Source organism: Paramormyrops kingsleyae, chromosome 10, assembly GCF_048594095.1.
Source record: "Paramormyrops kingsleyae isolate MSU_618 chromosome 10, PKINGS_0.4, whole genome shotgun sequence".
Classification (NCBI taxonomy): Eukaryota; Metazoa; Chordata; class Actinopteri; order Osteoglossiformes; family Mormyridae; genus Paramormyrops; species Paramormyrops kingsleyae.
In genome coordinates this window covers 17,374,313-17,387,311 of record NC_132806.1, presented here as the reverse complement: position 1 = coordinate 17,387,311, position 12,999 = coordinate 17,374,313, and positions in this window count along the sequence as shown.

Here is a 12,999-nt window from a genome sequence, read left to right as displayed (position 1 = left end):
TATAAAAAGATCTCAAGACAGTTTGGAATCAGCCATTCCACTGTCCGGAGAATAATTTACAAGTGGAGAATATTTAAAACAACTGCCAGTATGGCCAGGGCAGGCTGTCCTAGCAAGTTCAGCCCAAGAGCAGAGCCCAAGATGCTGAAATAAGTCTCCAAAAATCCTAAAATGTCATCACAGGTCATACAGGAAGCTCTTGCCACAGTTGATGTAAAGGTACATGCATCTACCATCAGAAAGAGACTGTGCAAGTTTGGTTTGCATGGGAGCTGTGCAAGGAGGAAACCCTTGCTATCAAAAAAATACCAGAGCAAGACTGAAGTTTGCCAGAGACCCACCTAGACAAAGGCCGGGACATTTGGAACAATGTGCTTTGGACAGATGTATCTGAAATTGAATTATTTGGACATAGTAACAGAGGACAGTTTGGTGTAAACCAAAGACATATTTTGAGCAAAAGAACCTCATGCCAGCTGTGAAGCTTGGGGGTGGAAATGTCATGGTTTGGGACTGCTTTGCTGCAGCAGAACCTGGCCAGCTCGCCATCATAGAATCTACTATGAATTCTTCATCATATCAGAGGATGCTTGAGGACAATGTGAGATCATCTGTCCAAAAGTTGAAGCTGAAGAGGAGGTGGATCATGCAAATGACAATGACTCAAAACATTCCAGTAAATCTACCAAGGAATGGCTTACAAGAAAGAGTTCTGGAGTCAAGTCAAAGCCCGGATCTGAATCCTATTGAGATGCTGTGGGGTGATTTGAAGAGGAAGTTCTGCATTGGAGAGTGGGGAAAACTTTCTGCCAGTCGATGTCAGAGATTGATAGATGGTTATAGGAAACGTCTCATTGAAGTTATTTCAGCCAAATGGGGAAATTCTAGCTATTAGGGCACAGGGTGTCCTAACTTATTCCTCAGTAGGCATTGGCATCTTAGTTAATTTCTTTTGTGAAACAAGTGAATTTGTTTTTTGTTTTTTCATCGGTCATGCAATTAAATCACCTTTATCTACAAATATAATTTGAAACAAGATTTAATATTGATATGTTGATATTTCTTAATCAAGGAATATTTAATCAAGTGCTAAATATTTAATGGGTGTCCTAATCTTTTCACATAACCATATATATATATATATTTACTGTATATATATATATATATATATATATATATTAGGGCTGTCAAAATTAAGGGGTTAACGCGGATTAATCCATCATCGTGATTAATCTGATTAAAATTTTTAACGCAATTAACCCATCTGCAGCGCAGAATGACTCAAAATCCCTGAAATGTCTCTGTCAACCCATTTCGGGCAGTTTTGGTGCGTTCCATTTGCCCTGGGAACTCGTATTCTGAGTCGGATTCCGAGTTTTGAAGCGACAACATGCACACTCCCATTTCTCGGAGATCCGACAAGTATCTCGGAGCAGCACAGAGGATCCCAAGTTCAGAATCTGAGATGGCTGCGCCTTTTATCAACAGAAGGGAAAGTTGTAGTTTTATACTGTTTAAGCACTACTTCTCATTTGTGGCTCATTAAATCGGTCACACGCACTATACTGCCCAACTTATCTATGGAGTTTTATACATAAAGCACGACGCGTTATGTGTTATCAACTGATATTGCTAACAATGGCAATTAACCGGGCTAGAATTGGATTTCATGATTAGTTGGATTTTTTGTCGGATTTACAGTAGTTCGGGCTAATTGTAAGTGAACGCAGATAAAGACCATTTAAACTGAGGTACCTTAAATACGACAAGTTGTTCAGCTAAGCAAAAAATCTTACTTTTTGATATGGGTCCATGGTATTGCACTTCTGTGGCAGATGGAATGCATCCGACTCGTGTTCAAGATGTTCAATAAACATGTTAAGTGCATATATATTCCCTTTTTTCTTGAGTTGAATTGTGATTAATATAGATTAAAAATGAATGATATTTAATCGTGATTAATCTAAATTAATCCACAGCAACCCTGTGATTAATCTGATTAAAAATTTTAATCGTTTGACAGCACTAATATATATATTTCCTGGGTTTTCTTTAAAATTGTGTTTCAATCTGCACCTGTGTGTAGTGTTTGAGAATTATTATGTTAAATAGTTGTACATTTAAAAGGTGTACCAATGCCTGTAAATAGTTAAAAAAAAATCCATATATTTGTTTGGTATGCAAAGTAAACATATATGTATTTTTGATGTGGAAAATGCAGATGTAAGATACACTGTGTTGTGAAAAAATGAAAAAAAAATGAACCTGTCCAAAAAAATAAGCTATCGATACCTGTCAATCTCAGTAGGATTTTGAGGTCATTAAGTCTATGGCATTAAAGCTCGAAAAGCATGAGCGGGGCCAAATGGAGGAAATGTAACGCAGTAATTCTTGCCAGGAGTTATCTGCCAAGATCTCCTTAAGATCTCAGTATAAAGAAAATCACAATAAAACCTTAGAATGACATCCAATAATCTGCCTCAGTTGGGGTCAGTGTCAATGGCCCCATTATTAGAACACAGCAAAAAGTGATACAACAAATTGTACAGGATTATATCAGGTGATTTATCCATACATAGGAATGTTTGACAAAAAAAAAACTGTAGAAAAGCTATATTTGAAGATCCAACATAAAACCCAGTGAGATGTTTTCGCAAGACATAAAATCAACACAGTGTGCGGATAAATCCACAACTCTAGTTAAACAAGGTCTGCACACAGAGCAAGGGAATTCTACATATATAATCCCTGCTCAGAGAATGGGAATTCTACATATATAGTCCCTGCTCAGAGAATGGGAATTCTGCGTAGAGTCCCTACTCAGAGAATGGGAATTCTGCATATACTGTATAGTCCGTGCTCAGAGAATGGGAATTCTACATATATAGTCCCTGCTCAGAGAATGGGAATTCTGCATATATAGTCCATGCTCAGAGAATGGGAATTCTACAAATATAGTCCCTGCTCAGAGAATGGGAATTCTGCATATATAGTCCCTGCTCAGAGAATGGGAATTCTGCATATATAGTTCCTGTTCAGAGAATGGGAATTCTGCATATATAGTCCCTCCTCAGAGAATGGGAATTCTGCATATATAGTCCATGCTCAGAGAATGGGAATTCTACAAATATAGTCCCTGCTCAGAGAATGGGAATTCTGCATATATAGTCCCTGCTCAGAGAATGGGAATTCTGCATATATAGTTCCTGTTCAGAGAATGGGAATTCTGCATATATAGTCCCTGCTCAGAGAATGGGAATTCTGCATGTAGTCGCTGCTCAGATTAGACACTAGGTTATGGAATCTAATGATGTGGCTTCTTTCTGGCTTCTAGAATTACAAAACAAAGAAAACAAAGAGGGGGTGATGTTTTTTCCCTCTCCCTCCATTATTCCCAGGCCAATTATCCCCAGCCAACATATCGGTGGCAAAGCCTGAACTGAGTCTACTTAGGTTGGCCTTTTCTGTCTCTGCTGTTCAGCAAGTAAGCGGGTTCAGCTGTCTCTCCTTAGGACAATTCCCAGGGATGACAGAGTCACACCAACTCACAGCCCTTGTGGGAGCTATCCTTCAAATCTGCTGCTGTCCTTTTATGTGCGTTTTCTTACATCCTGCCTGTGCCGGATCGCAACATTTAAGAAGATCAGACAGGGGCAAATGCTTTTCAGGGTACCGTACAATCACTGTGGAAAAGTAATTTTGATGTAAAATGCTCTGTGCAAAAACCACTTTTATACTCTGAAGGAACATTCAATAGGCTTTCTATAATAATAAAATCTGATAGGTGTACTAATGTACATAATGTACCATTTCAATAGTTGGCAATCTTTTGGGGGTGGCATGGTGGTGCAGTGGTTTTCACTGTTGCCTCTCACCTCTGGGACCAGCGTTTGAGTCTCTGCCATGGCTCTGCATGTGTGGAATTTACATGTGGGCTTATTGTGGGGTTTTCTCTGGATACTCCAGTCCCCCCCCTCCCCACCCCATGTGTGGGTGATTGGTGTGTGACTGTGCCCTTCAATGGGTTGGCACCCCATGCCTCTCACCCACAGGATGGATGAGCAGACTGTTGTTTAAATATAATAATATGTTGGTGAATATAAGATAAGCAAATATCACCATGCAGTTACTTAAACTGTATTTACTAGTTATGGCACATATATGAAGCTTGGTTATTTATATTTTCAGATTAATTATTTATATTACTTCAAAGAGTCTGTAGCAATTTGTGTTTTTGTCTGTTTTTGGTGGATTTTTTTTATATATAATTGCATTTGTATTTCAATAATTTTTTATTGAAATTAGCATAAAAATATGTTAGGAGCTGCGTAATAATGATTACGGTACGTTGACATTACTTGCTAGATATAAAGCAAATAACAAAAAAACTACGCAAAAGTCAAAGAAACTTATATTTAAATGATCTTCATGTTGGTGTAAAATGTTTATGTCTATCAAGGTGTGTCAGCTTAGCCATTTCAATACTGTACCTCTCCAAAAATCATCCCAGTGTTTGCAGTAACCATCCAATATATTAATGTATTTTTTGACTCAACCACTGGTATACTTCGTATGGCTAATGAATATCTCATTCCCTTTTTACAAGTTAATAAATTAATTGAGCTGGTGGTGAAATTTAAGAAACTAGATTTCATTGATTTTTTTTTTTGGAGAACAGAAGATATTCCCGTACGTTTTTATTGTGTTACTCTTAATTTGTAGGTGCCATAATTTTGGCCTAAGCAAACCTATATATATATATATGTGTGTGTGTGTGTGTGTGTGTGTGTGTGTGTATGTACTTTGTAAATGTGACTCTTTATGCTGAACGGGTTGGTTTTTAATTTATAGACCTAAAAGGTCCACCTCTGGTGGGGAATAATTAACTTTTTATCCATGGCAGACTTCTCAGAGAAGCGACTGCGAGAGCTCTGATTTGCATATGTTCTATCTAAAAAAACAACGCCTTGCAGTAACCTTGCCAATCTGTCAATCTTGATTTTAAGAGGTCCTCTACATTTGTCAGTTGTCAATTATTGAACAGGTGACATTATGTAAAATCCGTCGCGCTCAAAGATGCGATGTGTAATCTGTCTTGGGTGCCTGAAGCAATTTATGTTCATTTCCCAGAGATCATGAACACCGCGAAAGCATGGCTTCACAGTGATGTTAGCGGGCCAAAAAAATAATTAGGACTTATAGCAGCTAATCTGATCCAAACATGTTAAAAAGCTGAACATGGTTTTACATTTTATACTAAAGTGGTATTGATATTACTTGATTAACAATGGACATGAGCAAAATAACCTGCATATGTATGAAGCCTACTGATATCCTGGAAAGCCAGCACTGGTTCTAGGCAATATGTCAGCCTGGGCAAGCATCATCACCAGCGAAAGTCAAAGATTCAAGGGTTTTATTTATCACAAGCAAGGCATGCAGACAGACTGCAGCTTTCAGCGAAATGCAAGATGATGAACTATGACATAATTAGTCAGTAATATTAGAAGTTAAACCCATTTTTTTCCTTTTTACTTTAAGATCCCAGTATATAGTATGTGCTGTTGATCCTTGTGTGGATAGCTATTATTCAGCTTTTAATATGTATGCTTCTGATCATAGTCTGCTGTATTTTAACCTTTAAAGTCAGTCACTGTTGTGGTGTAATTCAAAAGAATAACCTTAGATTCTTTGCTTAAAAGAACCAAGGCACTTCAAAGGCGCTGCATGTGCTCAGTGAAAGGCAGTGGTTAATAAAATGCCCCCTTGGTGGCAGAAAGCATTCTCCCTACACAGAGGCATCACCTGACCTTCAGAGATCCATCGGTCCCTTCTGGTTAGGTGCTGCTCACGCTGCAGTATATAACCATGTGGTCTTCCTCAATAGCTGATCTGGAGAAGCCCTTATATTATCTTCTGTGGAAGCTATGTACAATCCATCAACACGCTCCAGCTGAGCCAAAGCAGCATTCCATCTAGTAATCAACCACACACAGGCTTTCCAGAGCTAGGATCTTCCAGATCAATGACCCTAAAGCTTTAAGCACACCAACATCAAGTGCTGATTTGTCTTTGATTTTCTGAACTAGTCCTTTCTAATGTGGCAACAACTGCAATTTGCAGTTTCCTCCTATGTCTTATAGACCTGTATTTCCACAACTGTCTTCTGAAAACTGAGGTATGCAATATTGTGTTCCTGTATAAGTTATATCCCCATTTTTCATGAATACATTTTGCTTAAAATACCATTACAAATGTTTACATTCAACATGATTGTACAAAATTATTGCATACTACAACTGTTATTATAATTTTGTGCACCTTGCTCTCACTGGTGACCTTGCAAATGTATTGTTTCTCAGTGTTTTCATGATTCCTTCGATTTTGTAACTTTCTTCTCACACCGGCATTTGCATTAGGAAGATAAGATCTACGTATGCAGAATACATGCAGAATGCCAGACTTTGTCATTCGAGAGTTGAGACCTGAGTTTTTTTAAATGCTGAGCTATGTATCCCAGTTATTTATATATTCTCATTTTATGAGATAATACTGCAAACGATAACTGCAAATAAGATGTTGAAAGAACATTAGTCAGTTATTTCCTAATTAATGCAAATTTTATTTGGAGCAAAAAAATAAATAAAATCTAAACATCTGACTGAACCCTTGATTTCTACGATTCTCCTGTAGTGGTGACTGGAAGGTGATAGCTTTACTATCTAGTCCTCAGTTTTGGTGCACTAAAATATACTGTCACCTTAATAAAAATGTGAACAATGGACACCTTATCTATGCAAGGAAACTACATATTACCAAGTAAGGATATGTTCAAAATTCAACCCACAGTGGCAGAAAAGAATAAAGAACACAGAAAGGAATTACTATAATACACAACATAATACTTTAAGACTAGATAATGGGGTGAGGAAAAGCTTTTTTCTCTTGGACTGTCTTCACAGGTACCAATTTAAATGTAAATTTTCTTATTTCAATAACCACTCAAAAAGAATGTTTAATGTTTGCTCTTCTGAATAATAAAAAACCAAGACTTAATACTTAAAAAAATTGTAGCAACATGTTTTTTAAAACGAAAATATCTGAAATCACATTGTGTAAAATATTTTAAAGAACAACTGACATATGTTACATGGCAATTCTGTGCTTTATGTCAACGCATTGCATACTTTTTCCAGAATTCAGTACATTAGTTCCAGAACCCAATCCCCCTTTGCCTGAAGTGGCTTGCATAAATATATGTTCTGTAAGCTGATGGGAAAATGGTCACACAATTTTGCATGGGGATTTCTGTTTCAATGGACATCTCTGAACAGAAGGAAATTTTACCTGCAATCTGTTTTGAGTCTTTATGTGACCAGAGAGCTGTGTAAAAGTATATTATTATTCAAAGTCTCCACTGCAATTCCAGTTTGCATCTTCAAGATGTATTGCTGTGCAATTATGCTTTCATTTCATTTTAAAGCAATGTAGGCAGTATACAGTATATGTAGCAAGCTGTTCTGTTTATGCTTTCTTTATCAAGTTTACAATAATAATCAGCAATCAATTTGTTGTCAGGCATTTATGCTTTAATTTGCTGACATTTCACTCATTAATGAATAACACCCAACCTAGTTCTGTTATGTTCCCATGAACAATATATTAATTGTGAGTATCAATGGCTATTGGAAACACACTGAAACTGTATTGAATCCTGTCTATTATACTGGATACAGGATTGATAATAATACAAGAATCCTGTAAGAAAGCAAAACATTAAAACCATTAACTAAATTGCTAAATACTTTTTACCGGTGACCCTGATCAGCATAAGCAGATGGATGGAATATTTAAAATTAATTATATTATTTTCTCTCCCGATTTTTCTGCATTATTGATTTTTTTTAGAAGCTGTCACAGTTTGTAATTTGCATTCTGTACTAACATTGAAAGGCATCAATGTGAAAGGTTAACAATAATGAAGAAAGACAAGTGTGGTATTTCATCTATATCATAACATGCTCACAATGTATAGTATTATGTGTTAAGTATTATGTGAAATATGTGCTGTGTAATGTGTTATAATAATGCTCACTGTATATGTCCAACAGCATCACTGTGGGTATAACAAGGCAACACTGACACTGTTGCTGAAGACGACGCACAAGACGATAAAGACGATAAAATAAAAAACCTAAAATCAGAAACAGCTCAGTTGCTTGACATTTTCACACCACCACACGTTCCCCAGTCTAGTGCAAAAGTTTTTTTTTTTTTCTTCAGATTTTAATTTAATTTAAAACTTTTTGTAGGAAAATCTACCTTGTGTTTATTCATGTTTTCAGTAAGGCCTATTTATTTTAGTATAGTATGTATATTAAAAATGATTTATATTAATATTGCCTAGAGACATTATGCAAAATAAAAATCCTGACCAATTAAAGCCTTATTATTTATGCAAATCAGAGAGGTCACATGACAACAATGGTAAATAAATGTCATTATTTATTTATTTTACTGGTAATTCTATAAGGAATATTTACCTGTTATACTTTTGCAGGTTGGTATATTGGCAATAGGAATGATAAAAAGAAAGTTTTACCCTGATTAACTGTGCTAATTAATATTGAACAATGCTGCATTCACCACATATAAGTAGTTCAGGGAGACCTTGGAGCAAGTTTATTGATGCAGAATGTATTTATATTTTAATGTGCTCTTTCAAGTAAGCAAATGGACTTCTTATTTTTTATGCTTTTTTCAGCTGATTATGGATATATTTGAGATTTTGGTTTTACTGTGTAAAGTCAGCACTTCTTCTGTTTTCCAATTCCAATGCAGTGCATTTATGGAAAAACGAAACAGAATTTTGCCATGACTATAGTTCAGTGGTTTAGTCGGAAAGATTTCATTGTCGCTAATTTTTCATATAATTAAAGACAAACTATGGGATTAATTAATTCCTCACATGAATTGAATATATCCTTTAACCTTAAGAATGATACATTTTTGACATCCTCCAGTTGATGCACTAAAACTGAATTGTGTCAATTGTGCAATAAACTTCATGATATTTTAAGTCTTCAAGATTTTAATTTCATTTATGCATTTCACTAAAAGAATATGCTATTGGATGGTTTAGTATGACAGACCATACATATTGTCACGTGACACATATAATGTAAAATGACTCCATAATGTAGAAAAGAGGTGCAAAGCAGAAACATTGCTGCTGTCAGATCTGTGTCATCTCGAACACTTCAACATATTTAATCAAGATAAATATACCCAGAGGGACTTCAGCCAAAAACACTAGGCTGTTAAACACAGAGAAATAATATCATTTATAAATAAAGTGAAAAAATGTTTATTTTGCACTGGTAGCAGCACGAGATTAGACATAATGACTACAAAACCAGGGGTCACACCATGGCAAATTCTGACGGACATTGTGATCAAAATCCAATTTTTGTCACGCACATGGTATTAAAACGCAGCCTACCACAGACACGGATGAGCCCTGCCATGAACTCGTTTGTCTGCGTATGGACAGGTTGACAATCCCTATACACAACACAACTTCAATTACTACATTTTAATTCTATATCAGCAATGTATTTTGATGACTGATACACCATACAATGACTCCACAGTCATATCGAATTGTTATTACTGTGTTAGCAGGAATGATATGAACTATGTTTCTGCAAGTCCCCAGTGACATAACCCAGGCTGATGCAAAATCCCAAGATGACAATGAGTGAGCACAGAAAACGGCAAGAAGACATTTTACCGGTAGAGCGTCTTATTACCATGTGCAGACAAGGAGTAAATCGAAGACGGGAGCTGAGTTTGCAGCTAAGCAGCTCGATCAGAAATATACTCCACATCACCAAGTCAGGGTGACTGTAGCAGTTAAGAATAATGACAGTGAATACAGCTGAAGTACAGCTGGTTTCAGCCATGATTCCATAACATGAGAAGAGAACACTAGTCCTATATTGTTCATGAAGACAGCCATTTTCACAAGCCGACACATAGGTTAAATTTCTCCATCCTGCTGACTGATGAGCTCTGAAACAATCTATAACAATGAAGAAAAATAAAGACAATCACAATATTGACTGTACTGACATTGTGACAAAGCTTCACACTTCATATAAAGGTGCTGTTACAATCTGTAACATATTTATTTATATGTTTGCTTGTTTCTTAATTCATTTGTTTGTTTGTAGAATTGTTTTTGTGTTTTTTTGTTATATGGGTGATGGCTTCTCGCTCCCCCGTCCCTCTTGCTAGATGGATCCCTTCCTAGATTATGAGTATTGGTGTGTTGGTGGGGTATATTTCCTCCTGAAAGAGTATAAACAGGACAGGAAGGAGAGAAACAAAGACATTTCTTGCTATTCTTATTATACTAGTGTTTTGTTCCCTTGCCCATTTTACATAGTACCGTGTAGATGTGTGGATTGTGGTGAAATTGCACAGTGGTTGCACATATTGTATACTGTTTCATGGAGGTTGGTTGTGTGTACTGTACTGTGTGATCACTACCAGAAGAGCGTAAGCACCATTTTCATTCATTGTAAGTTTTCTTTTTTCTTTGTTTTGCTCAGGTTTTGCTCAGTGTTTTGACCAGACTTACCCTTGCATGCATATTTGTCCTCATCTGTGTTTGTGTACACATGTAAATAATAGTAGGTGTGTTGATAGCAAATTGGGAGAAAGTAAACCAAAGTTGTGGCCCATGAATGACCAGATTGAGTAAGCTGGCATGTACCAGGTGCAGAAGAAGCTTCAGGAAAATTTCAGTCCAGTACATGGTTTACTAAATATGCAATTTACAGAATATTCGTGTCATGCCAAATCATGTTTGCATGTTAGTTTATCATATTTTATTGAGGCAACTTTAGTAAACTTCAGTAAATATCTCTTTGAAATATTGTTTGTTTATATTATTTTTTTGTCCATCCATCCATCCATCCATCTTCCAAACAGCTTATCCTACTGGGTCGTGGGGAGTCCGGAGCCTATTTATTTATTTGTTTGTTTGTTTATCTGTTTGTTTGTTTGATTGTTCGTGGGCTCTTGGGTAACAGAATGTCATGGAACAGTATCAGTGAAGCACAACGTTAGAGTATATGGAGATGGACAATGATGAAGTTCTTGAACCTCTTGAAAACCAATTAATGAAAACTGCAATTTATTTTTTTACATTTGAACTACGTACAGTTCACTTATTTTGAGCTTGGTATATGAATTCAAGATGTAGAAATACTAACGTACATTCATAAGCTGAGTGAATTTCCCACATATAGAACAGGACTGGAAAAAGTCATTTTGTTTTTCTTTCCTTTTTTCTGTGCCCTAAATCCAATGAGTAGTTGCACAAAAATGTATAGCCAAGTGAAATGTTTTGCATGATCTTATTCTAGTCTTAGTCTAGGAAAATATTGGAGGTCTGGTTGTTGATTGACTGATTCCCAATATTATATTACCATTTTCCTATTACTTAATGTGCATGCATCAGACAGAGATACAGAGAGACACAAAAGAACTGCAACACTGCTCATTTTGTATATCTGAGGATACAAAAAAACACTTCCATACATTTTGCATTCACTCCTCCTTGATGCATGAACATACTTCAGTATTCTGGCATAAAGCTACTTTCAATAGCTTTTTTAGTTTAGTTTTCTTGCTATTAGATAGGGGAGTTCATGAGTAGGAGGATGAGTTAATATGATCAAGACCCTCTGGATATATTTGAACAACCAAACAGTAATACCAAACAAGACATTTATTTTCTGTGATTTATTCTTTGTCCATTTTGACTTTTTGGCACTTTATTTATTTATAATCTTTTAAATAAATGTTACATATGCAGATGTCACATCTGTACCAAGCTCTACAACTGCCCAGCCACTCCCCTCCCCCGAATATCACACCCAGCTGCAACCAATCAAGATAATCAATTAGCAAGGCTTAGCGACGCCTGGCCATGTCCGTCTGTAGTATTGAGTGCTCTGCCTTCCTGAGTGTGTCCTGATCTGATATCTGCAGATGGTTCCTATCCTGCTTTTCTTGTTTTGTTTTTTTGATTGTATTGACCTCTACCTGTTGCTGAATTCTGAATTTAGTTTACAGCCTGTATTTGTTAGCCTGTATTAACTACTACCTCGTTTTCGACTCTGTTCCTGTCTTTGGACCTTGAATAAAAGTCGTGGCTTCCTCACATGGGTCCTATTGCTGTCAAGTCCGTACAGCAGGGAATAAACTGGCTAATTTTGTGATCAGTTCATGTTATCTTTTAATGGGTGTTTGTTTGCAATGTCTATTTAGTACATGTTCATACATAATTTGGCATTACAGCCAAAACATTACTACTACCTCCACATGGCGTTAATGACATTGACTTGTTAAAAACATAGCATGTCAAGGTCTGGGATATATTAGACGGTAAGCTGCCAATCGGTACTCGTGGTCATAACTGAATGCGAAAGAAGTGGGCAGGGGTAAATACCTGAGTCAGTTTCATAAGAACTAAATTACGATGGGTCAGACCATCCCTTTAGGCTTGGGGGGTGCTAACAGTAGGCTATCCTCGAACACTATCCTGTCTGGTACATACCAACAGAAGGGTGACTGTGGCACAAATCACAGATAATTTTGATGATGGTCATGGGAGTTATGTGTCAGCAGACATAGTGTAGTCAACTGTGCTGTATACGGGAGCTACAGAGTACCAAACACTGGCTTACCATCGAACAAGTTTTGGCTCTTTAGTGTGTGTGTGTATGTGTGTGTGTGTGTCTCACATCACACACACAAAATACCCAAAACAACACATACAGAAAACTTTACATTTCAAGTAACTAAATCACAATTAAAGATTGAAAACCCAATACCAGTTTCACCAAGAATAACTTACTACTAATCTAATAACTTGACTACTACCTATTGGATAATGTGAGTTTTTATGGCTACATTAGAGAACTA